Below are 26,472 nucleotides of genomic sequence, written 5' to 3' on the forward strand. Positions count from 1 at the left end.
GAAACAAAGTAGTGTCTTAAGTGTCATAATATGTATATGTTCAATATTTCTGAAAAAATTTTAATGTGAAAAATAAAAAATACCATAAAAATTAAAAGACAGTCACATATATAACACAAGGTTTGTACCCAGGATATATAAAGAAATCATACAAATAATACAAAAAAGCACAATATGCAACATTAATAAAAATTAACCATTTACAGATGGATTACAAAAAGTCAATAAACATAAAATGATACTCAATATCACTACTAATCATGGAAATAAAATGAAAATTTTCCACTCATTTGGCAATTCTTTACAAGTTTCATAAGACAAATGTTGGAAAAATATATAGAAATGGGCAGTTATTATACAGTACTGTTTAGAGATATAAAATAGTAGATATATTGGAAGAAATTTTTCTGTATTTATTATGAGGTCATTGTAACTCTGGGAGGGAAATTCTGGGGCAAGATACCGTTGAAACTGGAATCAGTCAAAGGGAGAAAGAAAGGAGAAACCCATTTATTTCTTAAAAGCAGTCGTCCTGCATTTCTCTTGACCCGGCTGCACAAGAAGAGACACCCACCCAACCTCTATGGTCCAAATAATCTCTTACTTGCCCTTGTAATTACCTATTGATAAGGACATGGACAACTTCACCCCTTGGAAATACCTATTGTATGGAGATGCACTAAAGCCAGGCAAGGGATTCTGGAAATATTGCATTTTACCCACAACCAACTCCTCCAGAAATCTCACCTTACAACCTACTTGTTCCCCGTCACCCACAATGGCCCCTGTGTGAGAAAACTGGAGTATTGTAACCAGACTAATAACATACAATAGCAACAGCAATAAAATCATGAAAATCCTCAAGGCAGAGGATTCAGCTAGGTTCAAAGTCCTAGGCAGAGTAAGTCCATAAATCGCCCATTCCGCAGGAAGTCAGGAGCTGAATAGGTGGGGAGTTCAGAGCAATCATCACAAGGCAGCTGCAGCCAGAGGACACGCCCAGGCCCCAGGGACTGTAGAAGACAATACCCTTAAAGGCAAGAAGATACATGTTTTAATGACAGCAGCATATGCAAATCTTGTCCATCAGGTGGGATGCGTGCAAGAGAGCAGTCCTGTGATAGGACAGTGGCAGGAATGGAATCTCATCCTGGTCTAGTATACCAGACTTTCACCCCTTCCCTGTGGGAGTTACAGATGGGTCACTATATAGGGCTATGGGAGGTATATGTACTGGCCATAAAGATAAAACTTCCCTGTTACCTCCCAGACATTTTGGGTACACTACCATGATCTTTGGGGGCTACTGCTGTTACTCCAGGAACACACAGGCCAGGTTCCAGGCCTTTTCTCCGAGGTGGAAGAAGGGCCAGCCATCACTGGGCCATGTTTTGAAATGTCCAGGGCCACATCCACTCAACAGTGTCTCCAGGGTTTAATGCAGTTTCAGCTGGAAGCAGGATGTTGGTCTGCTGGTCATATTCTGGCTTCAATAACTTCTCTTTGGTTTGCACACAGTTGTATAGGAGAGAGAGCAATGCGTGTTAGCATACCCACAGTGTTCAAGACTACTTTTCAGGGCTTCTCATTCAAACGCCGTAGCAGTGTCCATAAATAAACTGACCAGCCGTGGAGACTATTGGTGTCTAACTGCAGGCCAGATTTTAACAAACCATTGTACCTCTCTATCATGCCTGCCCTGGTAGGGTTGTATGATACATGAAACTTCCACTTTATTCCTAATTGCTACACCCATTCTTCTTGTAATGCATATCTAGTAAAATGGGTGCCTTGATTGCTTTCAGTCACCTACAGAAGGCCATAAGCTGCAAAGGGACACTTTAGACCCCTTTTGGTGGTTTACTGATTGACATGGCATGCAGGAAAAGCAACCAACAGTACAGTAACTCTGTCCACACAAGTCATGGCATACCAATATCCTTCTGATATGAGGAGAGGCCCAATATAGTCCATCTGCCACCTGAAAAGGTTTGTCAGCCCCTTTACTATTGTACCATGTTGCTGCTAGACTCAGTGTAAATCCCTCTTAGAGCACACAAGGCACTTCCTCCAGGCTCTGCTGACTTCTTCAATGGTCAACGGCAAGCCCCACCAATGGGCTACAGCCCAGATTGTTTTTTGCCCTGTGTGCAACAAATGCTGATTCAACCATTGGGCTACATCAGAGGGCCAATGTGTCTCCTTCCTCATACACTGGGGAGGCCAAAGGCAAATGGACAGTTGCATGATATTCAATAACTGCCTAACTCTGACCAAAGACCCATAGCTCTTGCCACAACTCTTGCCCTCAAAGGTGCCAGTGACCAACCATCCAGTTGGCATGATACCACGTCAGTAGCCACCGGGTCAAGCCCTGATAGACCGCCCAACTGTCAGTGCAGACAACCAGAGGGGAGGGCTCCAGATGATAATGAGCCATACTGCCTGCAACTCAGCACAGTGGGTGCCCTTCCCCTCTCTATCATTCATCTATATTGTCTCAGTCTTAGTATGGAAAGCCACAGCCATCCACTTTGGGGTCTGCCCATGAGTGGAGCCATATGTATACCAAGTACCTTCAGATATAGGGGCTTTTCCCAACTGATAAAACTCTTGGCTACCAAACACTGGTTCACAAACCTGCAGTCACAGTGCTGGCATCAGGCTAGACAGAGGGAGGCCCCACCTACAACATCTTGAGATGCAAAGCACAGAGGCTTACATCTGTGTGCTTGGCCCACTGGCTCTGACACTGGAGACAGGCACCACAGATGGGAATAAGGAAACAGATCTTTCCTCACCCCAGGCACCAGCTCCACTCCCCTATGACCCACAACATTACTCTAGGGGCTGAGACTGGAGCTTCTGGACACTAGTTGGCACCACACAGAAATATGAAATGTCAAAAGAAGATGGTTCAGACCAAAATCTCACAAACCCCAGAAAAAGGGTCAAATGAAACTGAACTCACCAATCTGCCTGAAGGAGAGTTCAAAATAAAAATCATAAACATGCTTATGGAGGTACAGAAAAATATTCAAGAACTCAGGAACGAATTTAAGTTGGAGATTCAATCATTAAGAAATTCCATATCTGAAATGAAACATACAATGGAGGAATTTAAAAGAAGATTAGATGTAGTAGAAGAGATGGTAAATGGAATAGAAATTAGAGAAGAGGAATGCAAAGAAGCTGAGGCACAAAGAGAAAAAAGAATCTCTAAGAATGAAAGAATATAGAGAGAATTGTGTGATGACTCCAAATGAAACAATATTCATATTATAGGGGTAACAAAAGAAGAAGATAGAGAAAAAGGGATAGAAAGTGTCATTGAGGAGGTAATTGCTGAAAACTTCCCCAATCTGGGGAAAGAGATAGTCTCTCAAGCCATGGAGGTGCACAGATCTCCCAACAAAAGGGACCCAAGGAAGACAAAATCAAGACATATGATAATTAAAATAGCAAAGATCAAGGATAAAGACAGACTTTTAAAAGCAGTTAGAGAGAGAAAAAAGACCACACATAAAGGAAAGCCCATCAGGCTATCATCAGACTTCCCAACAGAAACCTTACAGGCCAGAAGAGAGTGGCAAGATATATGTAATGCAATGAAGCAGAAGGGCCTTGAACCAAGAATACTATACCCGGCAAGGTTATCATTTAAATTTCAAGGAGGTATTAAACAATTTTCAGATAAGAAAAAGTTGAGAGGATTTACCTCCCACAAACCACCTATCCAGTGCATTTTGGAGGGACTCCTATAGATGGAAGTGTTCCTAAGGCTAAATAGATGCCACCCAAGGGATAGACAGAGTAAAGAATATGATTCATAACATACAAAGAATGGAAGAGGGAAAAAAAGGAGGAAAAGAAAAGGAGAACCTTTAGGTTGTGTTTGTAATAGCACACAAAGTGAGTTAAATTAGACTGTTAGATAGTAAGGGAATTACCCTTGAACCTTGGGTAACTACAAATCTAAAGCCTGCAATGGCAATAAGTACATACCTATCAATAATCACCCTAAATGTAAATGGTCTGAATGTACCAATAAAAAGACATAGAGTTACTGTATGGATTAAAAAACAAGACCTATGCTGCCTACAAGAGACTCACTTCAAACCCAAAGACATACACAGACTGAAAGTAAAAGGATGGAAAAAGATATTTCATGCAACTAACAGGGAGAAAAAAACAGGAGTTGCAGTACTTGTATCAGACAAAATAGACTTCAAAACAAAGAAAGTAACAAGAGACAAAGAAGGACATTACATAATGATAAAGGGGTCAGTCCAACAAGAGGATATAACTGTTATGAATAGCTATGCACACAACACAGGATCACCTATATATGTGAAACAAATACTAACAGAATTAAAGGGGGAAATAGAATGCAATGCATTCACTTTACGAGACTTCAACACACCACTCACTCCAAAGGACAAATCAACCAGACAGAAAATAAGTAGAGAGACAGAGGCACTGAACAACATATTAGAACAGATGGACCTAATGGACATTGACAGAACACTCCATCCAAAAGCAACAGGATACACATTCTTCTCAAGTGTACATGGAACATTTTCAAGAATAGATCATATACTAGGCCACATAAAGAACCTCAGTAAATTCAATAAGATTGAAATTGTACCAACCAGCTTCTCAGATCACAAAGGTATGAAACTAGAAATAAATTAAACAAAGAAAATGAAAAAGCCCAAAAACACATTGAGGCTTAATAACATGCTCCCAAATAATCAATGGATCAATGACCAAATAAAGAGATCAAGCAATATATGGAGACAAATGACAACAGTGATTCAACAACACAAAATCTGTGTGATGCAGTGAAGGCCATCCTAAGAGGGAAATATATTGCAATACAGGCCTACATCAGGAAAGTACAATCCCAAATGAACAGTATTACATTACAATTAATGAAACTAGAAAGGGAAGAACAAATGAGGCCCAAAGTCAGTAGAAGGAGGGACATAATAAAGATTAAAGCATAAATAAATAAAATTGAGAAGAATAAAACAATAGAAAGAATTAATGAAAGCAGAAGCTGGTTCTTTGAGAAAATAAAACAAATAGAATCTACACACATAAACAGAATCAGAAATGAGAAAGGAAAAATCACTACAAACACCACAGAAATGCAAAGAATTATGAGAGAATACTACAAAAAATTATATGGTAACAAACTGTATAACATAGAAAAAATGGACAATTTTCTAGAAAAATATAACGTTCCAAGGCTGACCCAGGAAGAAACAGAAAATCTGAATAAACCAATTGTCAGCAAAGAAATTGAATTGGTAATCAAACAACAACCTAAGAACAAAACTCCTGGACCAGATGGTTTCACTGCTGAATTTTATCAAACATTTAGTGAGGACCTAATACCCATCCTCCTTAAAGTTTTACAAAAAGTAGAAGAGGAGGGAATACTCCCAAACTCATTCTATGAGGCCAACATCACTCTAATAACAAAACCAGGCAAAGATACCACAAAAAAAGAAAATTACAGACCAATATCCCTGATGAACATAGATGCAAAAATACTCAACAATATATTAGCAAACCGAATTCAAAAATACATCAAAAAGATCATCCATCATGATCAAGTGGGATTCATCCCAGGGATACAAGGATAGTACAACATTCAAAAATCCATCACCATCATCCACTACATCAACAAAAAGAAGGACAAAAACCACATGATCATCTCCATTGATGCTGAAAAAGTATTAAACAAAATTCAACATCCATTCGTGATAAATATTCTCAACAAAATGGGTATAGAGGGCAAGTACCTCAACATAATAAAGGCTGTGTATGACAAACCTGCAGCCAACTTTATACTTAACAGCGAGAAGCTGAAAGCTTTTCCTTTACAATTGGGAACAAGGCAAGGATGCCCACTCTGCCCACTTTTATTCAACATAGTTCTGGAGGTCCTAGCCAGGGCAATCAGACAACACAAAGAAATAAAAGGCATCCAGATTGGCAAGGAAGAACTCAAACTGTCCCTGTTGGCAGATGACATGACCTTGTCCATAAAAAACCCTAAAGAGTCCACTCCAAAACTACTATATCTAATATCTAAATTCAGCAATGTTGTGGGACACAAAATTAATACACAGAAACCTGTTGCATTCCTATACACTAATGAAGAACTAGGAGAAAGAGAAGTCAGGAAAACACTTCCATTCACAATTGCATCAAAAAGAATAAAATACTTAGGAATAAACCTAACCAAGGAAGTGAAAGACTTACACCCTGAAAACTATGAGACACTCTTAAGAGAAATTACAGAGGACACTAATAAATGGAAATTCTTCCCATGCTCTTAGCTAGGAAGAATTAATATTATCAAAATGACCATTTTGCCTAAACCAATCTACAGATTCAATGCAATCCCTATCAAAATACCTATAGCATTCTTCAATGAACTAGAGCAAATAGTTCTAAAATTCATATGGAATTACAAAGACCCTGAATAGCCAAAGCAATCCTGAGAAGGAAGAATAAAGCAGGTGGAATTACACTCCCTGACTTCTAGCTCCACTACAAAGCCACAGTAATCAACACAATTTGGTGCTGGCAGAAGAACAGACCCATATACCAGTTGAACAGAATAGAGAGTCCAGATATACTCAAGCATATATGGTCAATTAATATATGATAAAGGAGCCGTGAATATACAATGGGAAAGTGAAAGCCTCTTCAACAGATGGTGCTGGCAAAACTGTACAGCTACATGGAAGAGAATTAAACTGGATTACTGTCTAACCCCATACACAAAAGTAAACTCAAAATGAATCAAAGACCTGAATGTAAGTCATGAAACCATAAAACTCTTAGAAAAAAATATAGGCAAAAATCTCTTGGACATAAACATGAGCAACTTCTTTATGAACATATCTCCCCGGGCAAGGGAAACAAAAGCAAAAATGAACAAGTGGGACTATATCAAACTAAAAAGCTTATATGCAGGAAAGGACACCATCAGTAGGACAAAAAGACATCCTACAGTATGGGAGAATATATTAATAAATGATATTGGGTTGACATCCAAATTATATAAAGAGCTCACGCACCTCAACAAACAAAAAGCAAATAATCCAATTAAAAATGTGCAGAGGAGCCAAACAGACACTTCTCTAAAGAAGAAATTCAGATGGCCAACAGGCCCATGAAAAGATGCTCCACATCTCTAATCATCAGAGAAATGCAAATTAAAACCACAGCGAAATATCACCTCATACCCGTTAGGATGGCCAACATCCAAAAGACAAACAACAAACACTGGTGAAGATGTGGAGAAAGGGGAACCCTCCTACACTGCTGGTGGGAATGTAAACTAGGTCAACCATTGTGCAAAGCAGTATGAAGGTTCCTCAAAACACTCAAAATAGAAATACTATTTGACCCAGGAATTCCACTGCTAGGAATTTACCCTAAGAATGCAGCAGCCCAGTTTGATAAAGACATATGCACTCCTATGTTTATTGCAGCACTATTTGCAATAGCCAAGAAACGGAAGTAACCTAAGTGTCCATCAGTAGATGAATGGATAAAAAAGAGGTGGTACATATACGCAATGGAATATTATTCAGCCATAAGAAGAAAATAAATCCTACCATTTGCAACAACATTCATGGAGCTAGAGTGTATTATGCTCAGTGAAATAAGCCAGGCAGAGAGAGACAAGTATCAAATTATTTCACTCATCTGTGGAGTATAAGAACAAAGAAAAACTGAAGGAACAAAACAGCAGCAGAATCACAGAACCCAAGAATGGACTAACAGTTACCAACAGGAAAGGGACTGGGAAGGGTAGGTGGGAAGGGAGGGATAAGGGGAAAAGTGGGGCATTATGATTAGCACACATAATATATGGGGTGGGGGGACACGGGAAAGGCAGTATATACAGAGAAGACAAGTAATGATTCCATAGCATCTTATTACGCTGATGGACAGTGAGTGTAATGGGGTATGTTGGGGGGACTTGATAATGGGGGTAGTCTAGTAACCATAATGTTGTTCAAGTAATTGTACATTAATGATATCAAAAGAAAAAAAATTTCTTTGCTACCAATGACTCAAAAACAAGTTCTTTCTGCTTTCCACTGGTGTACATCAGTGGCCCCAATATGTGTTGGGGTTATCCACTTGAGGAGCTAATAGAGAGGGCAGTATGCTGCTCTAAATATACACCCCATTTCACCAGTGCAGGCATCTGTGCCACACCACTCCTTTGCCTTTGGGTCCAGTTTTGCACCCACTCTCAATGGGATAGGTGATTACTACCTTGGTCAGAGCTGTTCCTGTGATGGGCACTGTAGCCAGCAAGGCATGTATACAGCAGCCAGTTGCTTCTCTATCAAGGTACACTGGACTTCTGCCCCTTTCCGTAGTTGTGAGCAGAATCCAGTAGTTCACCATGTCCATTCAAGCCATTGCCAAGACCCCATTGATAACCATCTTTGGTTACATTAACATCTAGCTCACAGGGCCTTGATGAGTCCATTACACTCAAGGCCTCTCTGGCCTTGACTGCTCACTTAGCAGCAATAAAAGCATCTGGACATGAGTCATCCCAGTCCCACCTGATGCCCTTTCATATTAACCAGTACAAGGGCTTCAGAATTTGTGCCAAGTGCAGGATAAACACTCTCTAGTAGCCTAAAAGACCCAAAAACTCTGCCACAGTGGTAGGGATAGGGAAAGACCGGACCTTGTCCATGACTGCTTCAGGAATAACTTTAGATTTACCCAACCAGACAAACCCCAAGAATTTTACAGATAAACCAGGTCCCTGAACCTTGGTGCTGTTCACAGCCCATCCTTTTTCCTGTAGATGTTGCAACAGTCTAGGAACTGCCTCTTGTAAATCTGCAAGACAATCAGATGTGAACATAATATCATTAATGTAGTGATACAGCTGCACCGTTTGTGGTTTCTTCCATGTGGCCAGTCCTGGGCTACAAGTCCATGACAGATGGTGAGACTGTGAAGTTATCCCTGTGGAAGGACAGTGAATGTCCACTGCTGGCCTTCCCTTGTGAAGGCAAACTGTTCCTGACTTTCCTTTGCTATGTCAATAGAGAAGAAAGTATTAAGTCCACAACATAATGACATGTCCCTAGTTCATGGCGGTGTGCCTATAAGGGCTGCTATAGAAGGGACAGAAGCATACAAAGTGGGTGTGAGTTTATTCAATCCCCTGTACATGGTCATATAACAGGAACTGTCTGGCTTTTTCACTGGCCACACTGGGGAGTTAAGAGGCCTATGAGTGGACTTTAAGATACCCACCTTCTCCAACTCCTATAGAGTTTCTTCAATTTCTCTTTAACCCCCAGGCAATTTATACTGCTTAGTATTTGTCACTCACCGAGGCCCCGGTAGAGCTACAGGTGGGTGGTTAGCATGTCCCCTTCAAATTGCCTTTACCACATGTACACTCAGTCTGAGTTCACCTGTAGGCCCTGCAGGATATCGATGCCCAAAATATTTTCTGGGATGGGAGAGATGTACACAGTAAACTCCTTTGGGGGTAAATACCTATCTTCAATGGGATTTGGGCTTTCTTAACTATAATTTCCTTACCCACATAGCTACCTATCAGAGCAGGAGTCCCAGGAAAATGCTCAGGGTTGCCATAAGCCGGAGAATATTCAGCTCTTCTGTCCACCACTGCCAAAACACATTGTACATTCACAGGGGACCAATGAATTGCTAATTCTACATGTGGCCTCTGGTCCCACCACATCCCATAAGGTTACAGCCTTGTTCCTCTCCTCAGTCAAACCACGACAGCCAATCATCCTCCTGTGCAGTTGAGAGCCTAGGCAGATCCTGGGTACTGTCCTCCAGGATGTCTTTCAGGGACACAGGATGGACATGGGGCTTTGCCTCCAGCTTCCATGTCCTGGACATCAGTGGCTGGAACTGCTGCTCTAGCTTTAATTGGTGCCATAGTTTTAACAAGATCCTATTGGCTTGTCCATCAAGTTTTTCTTTCACTACCCCCGTCTTTATTAAATCGACCCACATCTGGGTCCTTGAGACCTTCACAGAGCCCATTGCACCTCTCCTTTCAGTCGTAGCCTGTACTTCCATTCTCTTGTTTCAACCTCCCCCAGATTGATGAAGCATGAGTAGCCACACTTATGGGTTGCCCTATGTGAGGGGGAAGAATAGTCAGTAGGGACCCAAAGAGAGATGGGGGAGCTGTATGGAGCACCAGATTTCTCATTCCTACAGTGAACAACTCTTCATCAGGGACCTGGGGGTTCATATTATAGATGATATTTTTCATGTCCAGCTCCCGTAACACCTGCTGTAGCTCTACATACATTTTCCAGCTAGTGTGTAAGTATGGTAAATTACACTGATTAGGCCAAAGTGCCCTGATGACTGCTGTCATCCAATCCAAAAGCACCCAATTCCCTGAGGTGTTGAGGTGTGACAGGAACTTTGCAACTGTTGCCAGAGAGAAGGGTGAGTTATCAGGGAAGCCAGTATACTCATTTCAGAACCTGACATAGCAATGTTTTCTTCCCCCATATCCAAGAGACACAAAAGCCATGTAGGCAGAGGTTCTGATGGCTTCTGCCAATACTGGACGCTCATGTTCACCAGCTCATCCTGAGTATAGAGGCATTGCATGGCATGCTCCACAACCTGAGGAGGGGGCGCCTCCTCCCTCTGAGGAGCCCACAGTTGTGTTTTTACTTTCCTAATTACATCAGTCTGGCCTTTAATACAGGAGAGGCTGGTGCCTCAGGTGGCAGCCTTGGCAACAGATCAGCCCTCAGCCACTCCCCCTCATCCTCTCCTGACATCTCCTCTATCATCTCCAGGGCTATAGGAATCATTCATTCCTCCCCTTCCTCCATGTGATCCCCTGCAACACAGACTCTTCGGCTGCCTCCCCCCTCACTGCTGCTAAGGAATTTTTCAGGAGTGTGACCTGTCTTCTCAATAACTGTCTCTCTTTCTTAAGGGCATCCCGTAGGTCATTTCCCAGCTCCTCCAAGCAATGCTGAAGTGGGTCTCTCTCCTGCCAAAGTCTCTCTCTCCCTTCAATAACCCTCTCTCTCTCCTCTATAACACTTTCCACTATCTTGAGGAAAAGTGATCCTACAATGCCAGCTGCTGCACAGCCACTTGGAGCCTCTAAGCAGTCTTCTATCTGACAGAGGGCTAATTCTGCAACTTCCAGTGTCTCCACCCTTCCCCAATTCTGAGGAAGGCCCCACTCCTCTAGGAGGTGCTTTACCCTAGTCCGATTCCCCACTATGTGCTCCCCGATTTGAAGCCCCACAGATAGGGGGCTCCCGTGTGAAGATGCACTCTCTACTGCCATAGCCACTGGGGTGTCCCCACCATCCACAGAGGGGTTCTGGACATCTCCCCACCATCTCTAGAGACAGCCTGCCCAAGGGTCACACCCATGTAGACAGATTTCATGTTCAGAAGTCCTGCTAAGTACCATCAGATGTAACTCCAGGGGGGAAATCCTGGGGCAAAATACCTTTGAAACTGATACCAGTCAAAGGGAGAAATAAAGTGAGTGAAACCCGCATATTTCTTACATCTCTCTCAACCCAGCTGCAGAGGAAACCCCCACCCAACCTGTCCAGTCCAGATAAGTCCTTGCTCACCCTTGTAATTATTACCTATTGATATGGAGATGGACTACTTCTCTCTATCCCTTGGAAACACCTATTCTATGGAGATGCACTAAAGTCAGGTGAGAGACTTTGGAAATATTGCAATTTTACCCACAGCCATATATTTATTAAAAAGGCCATATACTGATGATTATCAGATTAAAAATGGTTGAGTAGGAAGGAAAGACAGAAACCTCCTCCCAAAAACACATAAAAGAGGAAAATACAGCAAATGCAACTAGACCTGAAAAAGACCTGAAGACTGCAGAACAGAGCCCCTACACCTGAGGAAGAGAGGACAACACAGAAAAGGGTGAGGTGGCAAAGCTGAGATTGAGCAGGACCCAAGCCCTTCTCCCACAACAGCCTACAGGTGGGAGAAAGAGAAATGGAGCACAGAGGGGGTAGGAGCCCAGGAGCATTGCACACCAGGGCCTGGAGATCTTCTCTGGGAGAAGAAACCCACATTACATTGGGTTCTGGTGATTATCGCTGGAGGCAAGGAGCAGGTGGAACATTCTGGGAGTCTGAGACTCCAGCCAGTGTGGAGTGCAGGCATAATCAATCAGTCCTGAGACCCAAAGCAGAGATGGCAGTTTGAAAGACTTGCCATTAGTAGAAGGGGTATCATAGGTGATGAGGGTTTGACAGAACTCTCTCAGGAGAAAAGGCATGTAGAGAATATCTCCCCTGCCTTTCCATTGCTCAACAGATTGGGAACTCTCAGGAACTCCAGACCCTCTACTCCCCTTGCTAACAACACAGCTCCAAGGCACTCATAGACACTGAGAAGTGACTAGTGGTTACCAAGGGAGAAGGGAGTGGGCAGAGGTTGGGGGAGGTGGAGGGGCACTGTTGAACCACTGTGATGTACATTTGATAAAATAAAATATAAAAATATAGCTAAAAATGGTAAAAATAAAAATTATCAGCCCCTCTGGTGTGGTTACTATCTATCAATGTAGAAAGATGTTAGAGGATGATTGACAATATTCTTCATGCTTTACTACCATTCCATGAACAACTCATATTGTGATTGTGAATTATTGTGCCTCTTTATCCCCCTCACCTTCCCCACCCACCAGCCACAATTTCTCCACCTTGGTAACCACTAGTCACTCTTAGTGTCTGTGAGTCTACTGCTGTTTTGTTCCTTGTGTTCCACTTTGTTTTTATATTCCATGAATAAGTGAAGTCATATGGTATTTGTCTTCCTCTGCCTGGCTTTTTTACTGAGCATAATACCCTCCAGATCCATCCAGGTCATTGCAAATGACAGGATTTCTGTTCTTTTTATGACTGAATAATATTCCATTGTGTATATATACCACACTTATTTATGCAGTCATCTATGGATGGACACTCAGTTTGCTTCCATATCTTAGCTATTGCAAATAGTATAGTGATAAATATAGGGGTGCCTAGATTTTTCTGAATCAAGGAATTTGTTTTCTTTGGGTAAATTCCTAGAAGTGGAATTACTGGATTGAAAGGTAATTCTATTTTTGGTTTTTGAGGAACCTCCACACTGCTTTCCACAGTGGTTGCACCAATTTACATTCCCACCAACAGTGTAAGAGGATTCCCATTTCTCCACATACTTGCCAACATTTGTTATATATTTTTTTTGGATAGTGACCATTCTAACTGGTGTGATACTATATCTCATTGTGGTTTTGACTTGCATTTCCCTGATGATTAGCTATATGGATCATCATTTTATGCGATTGTTGGCCATTTGTATTTCTTCTATGGAGAAATGTCTGTTCAGGTCCTCCACCAATTTTTTAATGGTTACTTTTTCTGGGTGTTGAGCATATGATTTATTTGTATATTTTGGTTGTTAACCCCTTATCAGGTGAGTCATTTATGAATATATTCTCCCATACTGTAGGATGCCTTTTTGTTCTGCCAATGGTGTCCTTTGCTGCACTGAAGATTTTCAGTTTGATGTAGTCCCACTTGTTCACTTTTTATTTTGTTTCCCTTTTCCAAGGAGATATGTCCAGGAAAAATTTGCTCAAGTTTATGTTCAAGAGATTTTTGCCTATGTTTTCTTCTAAGAGTTTTATGGTTTCATGACTTACATTTAGGTCCTTGTTAACATTTCGAGTTTACTTTTGTGTATGGAGCTAGAAAATAATCCAGTTTCATTCGCTTAGATGTAGCTGTCCAGTTTTGCCAACACTTATTGAAGGGGCTGTCCTTTCCCCATTGTATATTCATGGCTCCTTTATTGTATTTAATTGACCATATATCTGTGTGTATATATCTGGGTTCTCCACTGTGTTCTATTGATCTATGGGTCTGTTCTTGTGCCAGTACCAAAGTGTTTTGATTACCATAGCTTTGTAGTATATCTTGAAGTCAGAGAGTATAATTCCCCCAGCTTTGTTCTTCTTTCTCATGATTACTTTGGCTATTTTGGGTCTTTTGTTGTTCCATATGAATTTTAGAACTATTTTTTCTGGTTCATTGAAATATGTTGTTTGTGTTTTGATAGGGATTGTATTGAATCTCTAAATTGCCTTGGGCAGGATGGCCGTTTTGAAAACATTAGTTCTTATCCATGAGCATGGGGTAAATTTCCATTTATTATTGTCTAAATTCTCTTGAGTGGCTTGTGGTTTAGAAAGTGTACATCTTTCACCTCCCTGATTAGGTTTATTCATAGGTATTTCATTCTTTTTGATTCAATTATAAATGGAGTTGCTATCCTGATTTCTCTTTCTGCTAGTTCATTGTTAGTGTATAAAATGGAACAGATTTCTGTTTATTAATTTTGTATCATTCACTTTTGCAGAATTCACTTAATTCTAATAGATTTTTGGTCGAATCTTTAGGGTTTTCTGTGTATTATATCATGTCACCTTCAAATTGTGACAGTTTAACTTTTCCTTATGTGTTATAATGAGTAATAAGAAATACTTATTTGGTGACTGATATGATGGATGTATATTTCCCAGGTTTATTTGGTCTTCACCCACAATTCCTGAAAAGACTGCAGAGTCTTAAAGTGAAATGGGTATCTTGTTATGTTAATGAGAGACTTTTGGATCCCCCACCCAATGGCAGTTTCTGGAGATTGAATCAGCCAATAGGCAATAATTTAGTCAATTATGGCTATGCAATGAATATCTCACAAAAACCCCTATCTTGCATCCTGCTTCTCTGCTGTAGAGAGAGATTTTGAGCCTGGGGAAAAAGAATTCTCCCAAGTGCCACCAAGTCAGGCTCCCAGGATCCATGAGAACAGAAGCTCCTTTATTTGGGACCTTGCCCGATGTATCTATTATCTGGCTGTTAATCTGTATCCTTTGTGGTATCCTTTATTAAAATGGTAAACATAAGTGTTTCCCTGAGTTCAGTGAGCTGCTCTAGCTAATTAATCAAAGCCAGGGGAAGGTCACGAGAACCTCAAAGCTGTTGTCCATAGGTCAGAAGCACAGGTAACTGCTTTGGGCCTGTAACCAGCATCTGATTGGGGGGTGGAGGGCAGTCTTGTAGGAAAGAGCCCTTAACCAGTGGATTCTGATGCTGTCTCCAGGTAGACGGCATCAGAATTGAGTTGAGTTCTTGGACACCCTGCTGGTGTTTGAGAATTGCTTGGTGTGGTGTGTGGAAAGATGCTCCTCCCCTACACACACACATTGGAATTGGGTCTGGGAACCCAAAATGAGTTAAGCACATTATTGCACTTTCTTATTTGGATGCCTTTTACCTCTTTATTTTGTCTGATTGCTGTGCTTAGGACCACCATAGTATGTTGAATGAAAGTCATGAGAGTGGATATCCTCTTCTTGCTCTTGATCTTAGAGAAAAAGCTTTTAGCTTCTTACTATTATGTTAGCTGTCAGTTTGTCATATATGGCCCTTATTATGTTGGGGTACATAGCCTTAATAGCCATTTTGTTGAGATTTTTTATCACAAATGAATGTCAAATATTGTCAACTGTTTTTGTGCATCTATTGAGACGATCACAAGTTCTTTATTCTTCTTTTTTTAAATGTGGTGTAGGATAGTGATGGTTTTATGAGTATTGTACCATCCTTGCATCCCTAGAATAATCCCACTTGGTCAGGATGGAAGATCATTTTGATGTATTTTTGAATTTTATTTCCTAATATTTTGTTGAGGATTTTTACATCTCTGTTCATCAGGGATATTGGCCTATAAATTCCTTTTCTTGTAGTTTCTTTTTCTTATTTTGTTATTAAAGTGATGCTAGCCTCATAGAATAAATTGGGAGTATTCCCTCCTCTTCTACTTTTTGGAATACTATAAGAAGGATGGGTATGAGCTCTTTAAATACTTGGTAGAATTCAGCTATCTTGACCTGGGTCTTGTTTTTTGAGAGATTTTTTTTTATTACCAATTCAATTTCATTGCTGGTAATTGGTCTGTTCAGTTTTCTGTTTCTTTCTGGGTCATTCTTGGAAGGTTGTATTTTTCTAGTAGGTTGTCTAATTTGTTGGCATATAATTTTTCATAGTATTCTCTAATAGTTATTTGTATTTCTGTGATATCTGTTGTGACTATTCCTTTTCTGTTTCTGATTTTGCTTATGTGTGTACTCTCTTTTTTCTTGATAAGTCTGTCTAGTGGTTGATCTATTCTATTTGTTTTCTCAAGGAATCAGCTCCTGGTTTCATTGATTTTTTTATTATTTTATTCTTCTTATTTATTTATTTTTTCTCCGATCTTTGTTTTGTCCCTACTTCTACTAACTTTGTGCTTCATTTGTTCTTCTTTTTCTAGTTTCTTTAATTGTGAGTTCAGACAGTTGATTTGGGATTATTCTTGTTTCTTGAGGTAGACCTGTATTGCTATGGACTTTCCTCTTAGAATGGCCTTTGAGGTGTCCCACAAATATTGTACCATTGTATTTTTGTTTTCATGTAGCTCCATTTATTGCTTGATTTCTGATTTAATTTGTTCATTGATCCATCAATTATTAAGAAGCATGTTGTTTAGGCTCCACTTATTTGTTGGCTTGTTTTCCTTGTGTAATTGACTTCTAGTTTCATACCATTGTGATCTGTGAAGCTGTTTGATACAATTTCAATCTTTGTAATTTGTTCAAAAATTTGAATTTCTTCAAGGCTCTTTTTGTGGCCTTGTATGTGACCTATTTTGGAGAACATTCTATGCACACTTGAGAAAACTGTGTGTCCTGCTTCTTTTGGGTGGAGAGTTCTGTAGATTTCTGTTAAGTACATCTGATCTATTCTTTTATGAAGTGTCTCTGTGTCTTTATTTTTATGTCTGGTTGATCTGTCTATTGATTTGAGTTGTGTGTTAATGTCTCCTAAAATGAATATGTTGCCATCTATTTCCCCCATTAATTGTTAGTATTTGTTTTACATATTTAACTGCTCCTATTTTGGATGCATAGGTATTTATAATGATTGTATCCTCTTGGTGACCTGAGCTCTTTATCATTATATAGTGTCCTTCTTTGTCTGTTACATTGTTTTGAAATATCTTTTGTGTGATTCAAGTACTGTTACTCCTGCTTTTTTCTCCCTATTGTTTGAATGAAATATCTTCTACCATCCCTTCCTTTTAGTCTGTGTATGTCTTCAGATCTGAAATGAGCCTCCTGTAGGTAGCATATAGATGTGTCTTGGGTCTTGTTTCTTTATCCATTCTTCTAGTCTATATCTTTTGATTTGTGCATTCAGTCCATTCACATTTCACACAATAATTATTGATTGGTCTGTACTTATTGCCATTGTAATTGTTTTCTGATTGTTTTTATAGGTCATCTCTCTTTATTTCTTCCTCTCTTATACTCTTTTCTTGTTATTTGATGATTATATTTAGTGTTGTGACTGAATTTCTCTTTTATAACTTTTTGTGTATGTATTATAGGCTTTAGGTTTGTGATCCCCAAAGTTTCAAGAATAGCTTCCTTAGTATATGTCTATATTAAGTCACTGATTGCTCTATTTTGAACACAGTCTAAAGGTATTTTTTTCATCTTCTTCCTCCTCTACAATTTTTATATTAGGAGTCACAATCTGTACATTTTATGTATCTCTTGATTTTGTGTATAGTTGGGTTTGCTACTTTTGTTTTGTTTTAATTTTGTACTTGGTTGGTAATTTATTTGTCTACTACCTTTACCATGAGTTTGTTTTCACTGGTGAAAACAAGTTAGACTTAAGAACATTTCTATCTGCAGCAGTTCCTTTAACATATACTGTAATAGTGGTTAAGTTGTTATAAATCCTTTGCACCTTCATTTATATGGAAATCGTTTAATCCCTCCTTCAAATTTAAGGAATAATCTCCCTGGGTAGAGCATTCTTGGTTGAAGGCCCTGTGCCATTCTCTTCTGGCCTGTAACATTTCTGTTGAGAAGTCTGCTGATAGCCTGATGGGATTTCCATTTTAAATAATCTTTTTCTCTCTCTGACTGCTTTCAATACTCTTTCCTTATCCTTAATTTTTACCATATTAATTATTATATGTCTTGGTGTTGTCTTGCCAGTGCTCCTTTTGTTAGGGGCTCTCTGCACTTCCATTACCTATGTGTCTGTTTCCTTCCCCAGACTGAGGAAGTTTTCAACAATTATTTCCTCAGAGACTTTCTATCCCTTAATCTCACTTTTCTCCTTCTGGTACCCCTATTATACAAATATTTAATTTGGATACATCACATAATTCTCTTATTATTCTTTCATTTATAGAGATCCTTATTTCTCTCTGTTCCTTAGCTTTGTTGTGGTCCTGTTCTCCACTTTCCATCTCATTCATTTTCTCCTCTACTTGCATCCATCTATTATTCATTCCTTCCATTGTATGATTAATTCAGTTACTTTATTCTTCAGTTCTTGTATCTCTTTGTTGAAGGCCTCTCTGAGATCTTTAATACATCTGAAGATCAGAGAGCATATTTGTTACTTTACTTTGAAATCTTTATCAAGAAGATTGGTGATCTCTGTTTCATTTAGCCCTTTTTCTGGTGTTTTATTCTGTAGTTCTATTTGGATCAGATTCCTCTACCTCCTCATTTTGTTAGGTTTTCTGTGTTTCTTCCTTTGTATTAGATGAATATGTAATGCTTCCTTGGATAGAGACTAATGGCTTTACGAAGAAGGCATCCTTTGGTACCCAGAAGCTCAGGACTTTTTCTTCTCCAGTATCTTGTTATCCTTTCCTGTAGAGCCTCAGTTGCTGTTGGTGAGCAATGGGTGAGTTTGCCTTTCTGTCTGTCTTCCAGCAATGATTTATCTCCGTCTGCTGAGGTTTATCTCAGTTTGCCCCAGCTGGCCCTTTGTGATCAGAGCATGGGCTTCTGCTGGGATCATTGTGGGTGGGGCTGCCCTCTGCCTGCCTTACAGTGATGGGAGGATTTCAGAGTTAATGGTGTAGTCAAGGCCATTGTGTGGCTCTGCGGCAGGGTGGAACACAAAGCACTAGTCTTGGACACCATGTAGGAAGGTGCTCTCACAGCTGGCTCCTGTAGGCACCTTCACAGTTGGGATGAAACAGGGCTGAGAAAACTGGGAGAGCTTTCCTCTGCCTGCCAGGTAGCAAAGTCTGGTGCTACTGCTGGATGAAGTGAGTTGGCTTACCAGCAGTATGCAGAGGAGTACCTCAGGGCTGAGTTGCCAGTGAGGGGAATGGAGTTTCTGGGCTTCCAAGAATTCCCAAACTGTTGGGCTTAGGGAAGGCTGGAGAGATATCATGCACCTGCCCTTTCTCCCAGTGGGAGAGCTCCATTCAACCCTTGCCCCTCTGGCACCTCTCCCACTGCTGGCAAGTCTTTCAAACTTCCACTTCTGCTTTCTGTCTTAGTGGGTCCAGTGGACCATGTCTGTCCTCCACAAATGTGAGGAGTCTCAACCTTCCAAAGTGTTTCCAACTGTACCTTGTGTCCAGCCCCACTAATCACCAGAACCCAATGCAATATGGACTTGTGTTCCTGGAGCAGATCTCCAGGGCCAGGTATGCAGAATTCCTAGTCACCTATCCCCTCTCCACTCTTTCTTTTTTACCTGTGGGCTAGTATGAGGGAAGGGCTTGGATCCTGCTTGATTGTGGGCCTGCAAGTTTACCCTTTTCTGTGTGGTCTTCTTTTCTCCCCCACTTATAAGTGGACAGTTCTGCATTCTTCAGGTCATTTTCAGGTTTAGTTGTTTTTTCTGTAGTTGTTTCCTTGTGTTTTTGGGAGGATGTTTCTGCCTAACCTTCCTATTTCACCATTTTTTCCACTCTCTCCTCTCCCAGGTTTGTTCTTTTGCCTTTGTATTTTGATGAAATTTGCACTGAGTATGTAGATTGCTTTAGATAATATGAATATATTAACAATATTACTTCTTCCTTCCTCTACTTGAGCACGGAATATCTTTCCATTTATTTGCATCATCTTTAATTTCATAAATGTCTTATTGTTTTCTGTGTAAAGGACTTTCACTTCCTGAGTTCAATTTTTTCTAGGTGTTTTGTTCTTTTAGATTAAGTTTTAAATGAGATTGTTTTTGCTATTTCTTTTTCTGCTAATTCATTTTAGTGTATAGAATTGCAACAGTTTCTGTACATACATTTTGAATGCTGCAAGTTTACTGAATTCATTTACTAGTTTTAATAATTTTTTGATGGAATCACTAGAGTTTTCTATATATATCATTTCATATATGAATAATGACAATTTTACTTCATTAACAATTTGGATGTCTTTTACTTCTTTTTCTGTCCAATTTCTGTGGCTAGGACTTCAGTACTATGTTCAATAAAAGTTAGAGTGGGCATCCTTGTCTTGTTCCTGACCTTATAGGAAAACTCTTATATTTTCACCATTGAGTAAGATATTCATTTTGGGTTTGCTGTATATATGGACTATATTATACTGAAATATGTTCCCTCTATACCTACTCTGTTGAAAGTTTTTGCCATGTATGGGTGTTGAATTTCTGCCAAATGCTTTTTTGGGTCTATTGAGGTGGTCATATGATTTTTATAATTCCTTTTGTTAATGTGATGTATCACATTTGATTGGTTTGTAGAAATTAAACCATTCTTGATTCCCTGGAATAAGTTTGTTTGGTCATGTTGATATTACCTTTCGTGTATTTTTTATTTCAGTTTTCAGATATGTAATTGAGGATTTTTGCACCTATGTTTATCAGGCATACTTTTCTCTAATTTTATTTTCTAGTGTCTTTGGTTTTGCTATGAAGGTGATACTGGCATGCTGAAATGAATTTGGAAATATCCTCTTTGACTTTTTTGGATTAGTTTGGAAGAGTAGATATTCACTATTCTTTAAATAGTTGGTATAATTTACCTGTGAATTCATGTGGTCCTGGACTTTTGTTTGTAGAGAGGTTAGTTTATTAGCATTTCAATTATATTACTAGTAATTGGTCTTTTCAAGTTTATTTATTTTTGGTTCAGTCTTGGAAGATCACATATTTATATGTATTTATACATTTCATTAGGTTGTTCTATTTTATGACATATTTTTCATAGTAATCTTACCTTCATATTTATGTGGTGTTAGCCGTATCTTCCTTTTTATTTGTGACTTTACTTATTTGAGTCCTCTTTTTTTTGGGTGAGTCAAGATGAAGGTTCATCAATTTTGCTTATGTTTTTGAAGACACTGCTCTTTCATTAATTTCTAATTCTTTCTAGTCTCTATTTCATTTATTTCCTCTCTGATCCTTATTGTATCCTACCTTCCATAAATTTGGGCTTTGTTTTTTATATTTCTAGTTCTAGGTGTAAAGTTAGATTATTTGAGATTTTTCTTATTTCTCAAAGTATACCTGTATAATTAGAAATTTGTATTTTAAACTGCTTTTACTCCATCCCAAAGATTTTTAAACATGTATTTTTATTTTAATTATTCTCTAAGTTTTTTTATTTCCTTATTTATTTCTTGTTCCATTGGTTGTTTTGTTGCATGCTGTTAGCCTCCACATGTTTGGATTTTTCCAGGTTTTTTTCTTGAAATTAGTTTCTAGTTTCCTACTCTTGTCAGAAAAGATGCTTTATACAATTTCCAACTCTTTTCAAATAATCAATACTTCCTTTGTATCCTAAGTAGTGATCTATCCTGGGAAATGTTCCATGTGTACCTGAAAGGTATGCATGTCAGTTTTCCTTAGATATAATATTCTGTATATATCTGTTAAGTCAATCTGGCCTAATGTGTGGCTCAAAGCCACTGCTTCCTTATTGGTTTTCTGTATGGGTAATCTGTCTGTTCATGTAAGTGGAGTCTTAAAGTCCCCTATTATTATTGTATAAATGTCAATTTCTTTATATATTAATGTTTCCTTTATACATAAAGGCACTCTTTTGTTTGGCATATCAATATGTACAATTGTTATATCTTCTTGATGTATTGAATATTTTATCATTATGTAATTTCCTTCATTCCTCATTAGTCTTTATTTTGAAATCTATTCTGTCTGATATAAGTAGTGCTAACACAACCATTTTTTTTAGTTCCATTTGTATAGGGTATCTTTTCCCATTCCTTCAGTTAAATCTGTGTGTGACTTTATGTCTGAAGTGAGTTTCTTTTTGGGAACATATAAACTCATCTTATGTTTTTACCTATTCACACTCATTGTATCTTGGTTGGAACATTTAGTCAATTTTAATTTAGAAAAATTATTGATGGGTATATATTTATTGTCTTTTTGTTAATTTTTTCTTGTTTTGCATTTCACTTCTTTTCTTATTTTGCTCTCTTCTCATCTGCATGATGAATTTCTTTATTATTATGCTCATATTCCTTTCTCTTTATTTTTGGTGTATCTATAATAGTTCCTGTTTTGTGATTACTATGACTTTCATATACAATATCCTACATATATAGCAGTCTTTGTTAATCTCATGGTTTCATTAGTTTGAACAGATTAGAACAACACTACATTTTTATTTCCCCTCTTCCACATTTTATGGATATTATTCTGTATTTTATGACTTTTATTTAGTGATTATCTTAATCACCTTTTTAGATATAATTGATTTTATTATTTTTCCCTTTTTCTATACTATTAGATTAAATTAATGGCCTCTTACCTTCATTATATATTTGCTTTTGCCACTGGAAAACTTCTCTTATATAATTTCTTACCTCTAGTTATAGCCTTCACTTTTTCTCTTTAAAAAGTCCCTTTTTCATTCCTTGTATGGCAACTTTTGTATTGGTGAGCTCTTTTAACTTAAGCTTCTGTATAACTCTTTCTCTCTCCTTCAATTCTGAATAATAACCTTACGAGATAGACTGTTCCTGATTGTTTGTTTTTTCTTTCAGCACTTTGAGTATCATGCCAACTTCTTCTGAACTGTAACATTTCTGTTGAATAATCAATAGATAGCTTTGTGGAGTTTCCCTTGCATGTGATTCATTGCTTTTCTCTTGCTGCGTTTAAGATTCTCTCTTCAAATTTAATATTTCCACTTTAATTATTATATGTTTTGCTGTGGCTCCTCTTAGGCTCATCTTATTTGGTGGTTTCCTTGTTTCCTGTGCTTAAAGATCTGTTTCTTCCCCAGGCTATGGAGGATTTACCAATTATTTATTCAAATAGCTCTTCTGCTACTTTGTGGCTCTCTTCTCCTTCTGGGACCCCTATTATACAAGGGATCATTTGAAATTATCACAGATATCCCTTAACAGCTACTCTTTAAAATCTTTTTTTGTCTCTGTTGCTCAGAGTGGTTGCTGTCCAAAACATTGTCTCCCCAGTCACAGATACATTCTTTCCCAGTCTTTATAATTTGTGGTTGATTCCCTCAAGTGTATTTTTCATCTACTGTATTTTATATCTCTGATTTGTTCTTTTAAATATTTTCTCTTTGTTGATATCCTCCCTGAGTCCATCTCATCCTCCAACTCTGGTGAGCATCTTTATAACTATTAGTTTGAACATTCTTTCAGGTAGATTAATTTCATTTTTGCATTTATTTATTTAATTTGTACTAGCATATTGTTGATATACAATATTATATTATTTTCAGATGTACAACATAGTGAGTCAATAATTATACACATTACAAAATGCTTACCATAGTAAGTGTAGTTACCACTTTTCATCATAACAGAATGTTACAATATTATTGGTTATATGTTTTATGTTGTACTTCCATTCCTATGACTAATTTGCTTTCTAATTTGAAGGTTGTACTTCATTATCCCCTTCACCTATTTCACACATGCACCCAAATCCCACCCATTAGTTGTCAGTATTTATGGCTCTATTTCTCTTTTATTTGTTTTGCTTTTTTTAGATTCTACATATAAGTGAAAGCATATGTTATTTGTCTTCCTCTAACTTATTTTGCTTAGCATGATAACTCCTTGGTCAATCCATACTGTTGTAAATAGAAACATTTCCTTCTGTCTCATGGTGGGGTAATGTTCCACTGTGTAAATGTACTATATCTTTATCCATTCATTTACTGATGGACACTAGGGTTCCATCATCCATATCTTAAGAATTACAAATAAAGCTGCAATGAACCTAGGTGTGCATATGCATTTTTGAACTAGTGGTTTTGTTTACTTTGGGTAAACTCCAAGGAATAGAACTACTGTATTTTATGGTATTTCTATTTTAATTTTTTGAGGAAACTACATATTGCTTTGCACAATGGCTGGACTAAGTTGTATTTCCACCAACAGAGAATGAGGGTTCCATTTTCTCTACATCCTTGTTAACACTTCTTTTGGTATCATTAATCTACAATTACATGAAGAACATTATGTTTACTAGGCTACCCCCTTCACCAAGTACCCCCACTAACACCATTACAGTCACTGTCCATCAGCGTAGTAAGATGCTGCAGAATCCCTACTCATTTTCTCTGTGTTGTACAGCCCTCCCCGTGACCCAACTCACTACACATGCTAATTGTCATGCCTCCTTTCTTTTCCCCCACCCTTATCCCTCCCTTCCCACCTCTCAGTCCCTTTACCTTTGGTAACTGTTAGTCCATTCTTGGGTTCTGTGATTGTGCTGCTGTTTTGTTACTACAGTTTTTCTTTGTTATAATTCTCCACATATGAGTGAAATGATTTGGTACTTGTATCTCTCCACCTGGCTTATTTCACTGAGCATAATACCCTCTAGCTCCATCCATGTTGATACAGATGGTAGGATTTGTCTTCTTCTTATGTCTGAAAAATATTCCATTGTGTATATGTACCACATCTTCTTTATCCATTCATCTACTGATGGACATTTAGGTTGCTTCCATTTCTTGGCTATTGTAAACAGTGCTGTGATAAACATAGAGGTGCATCTGTCTTTTTCAAACTGGAGTGCTGCATTCTTAGAGTAAATTCCTAGAAGTGGAATTCCTGGATCAAATGGTATTTCTATTTTGAGCATTCTGAGGAACCTCCATACTGCTTTACACAATGGTTGAACTAATTTACATTCCGACCAGCAGTGTAGGAGGATTCCCCTTTCTCCGCAACCTCGCCAACATTTCTAGTTGTTTGTCTTTTGATTGGTGGCAATCCTTACTGGGGTGAGGTGATATCTCATTGTGGTTTTAATTTGCATTTCTCTGATGAATAGCGAAGTGGAGCATATTCTCATGTGCCTGTCGGCCATCTGAATTTCATCTTTACAGAAGTATCTATTCAGCTCCTCTGCCCACTTTTTCATTGGATTATTTGCTCTTTGTTTGTTGAGGTGCATGAGCTATTCATATATTTTGGGTGTCAACCCTTTATCAGATCTGTCATTTATGAATATATTCCCCCATACTGTAGGATACTTTTTTGTTCTATTGATGGTGTACTTTGCTGTACAGAAGCTTTTTTGATATAGTATCACTTGTACATGTTTGCTTTTGTTTCCCTTGCCTGGGGAGAGATGATCATGAATAAGTCACTCATGTTTATGTCCATGAGACTTTTGCCTGTTTTTTTCTAAGAGTTTTAAGGTTTCATGACTTACATTCAAGTCTTTGATCCATTTCGAATTTGCTTTTGTATATGGTATTAGATAGTGATCCAGTTTCATTCCCTTACATGCAGTGACCAGTTTTGACAGCACCATCTGTTGAAGAGACTATTTCCCCATTGTATGTCCATGGCCCCTTTATCGAATATTAGTTGACCATATATGTTTGGGTTAATGTTTGGAGTCTCTATTCTGTTCCATTGGTCTGTGGCTCTGTTCTTGTACCAGTACCAAACTGTCTTGGTTACTGTGGCTTTGTAGTAGTGCTTGAAGTTGGGGAGCAAGATCCCCCCCACTTTATCCTTCCTTCTCAGGATTGCTTAGGCTATTTGGGTTCTTTGGTGGTTCCATATGAATTTTAGAACTATTTGTTCCAGTTCATTGAAGAATGCTGTTTGTAATTTGATAGGGATTGCATCAAATCTGTATATTGCTTTGGCAGCATGGTCATTTTGACAATATTAGTTCTTCCTAGCCAAGAGCATGGGATGAGTTTCCATTCGTTAATGTCCTCTTTAACTTCTCCTAAGAGTGTCTTGTAGTTTTCAGGGTATAGGTATTTCACATCCTTGGTTAGGTTTATTCCTAGGTATTTGATTCTTTTTGATGCTATTGTGAATGGAATTGTTTTCCTGATTTCTCTTTCTGTTAGTTAATAGTTAGTGTATAGGAAAGCCAGAGATTTCTGTGTGTTAATTTTGTATCCTGCAATTTGCTGAATTCCGATATTAGTTCTAGTAGTTTTGGTATGGAGTTTTTAGGGTTTTCATGTACAATATCATGTCATCTGCAAATAGTGACAGTTTAACTTCTTCTTTATCAATCTGGATTCCTTGTATTTCTT

At 38.5% G+C, this 26,472-nt stretch overlaps 1 protein-coding gene across 1 annotated transcript in view; it reads left to right on the forward strand.

The window, feature by feature from the left end:
- KLF8 (KLF transcription factor 8) overlaps positions 1-26,472 on the forward strand; it is a 415,506-nt gene that overhangs the window by 337,953 nt on the left and 51,081 nt on the right. The window lies entirely within an intron of this gene.

Source organism: Manis javanica, chromosome X (genome assembly GCF_040802235.1).
Source record: "Manis javanica isolate MJ-LG chromosome X, MJ_LKY, whole genome shotgun sequence".
NCBI lineage: Eukaryota > Metazoa > Chordata > Mammalia > Pholidota > Manidae > Manis > Manis javanica.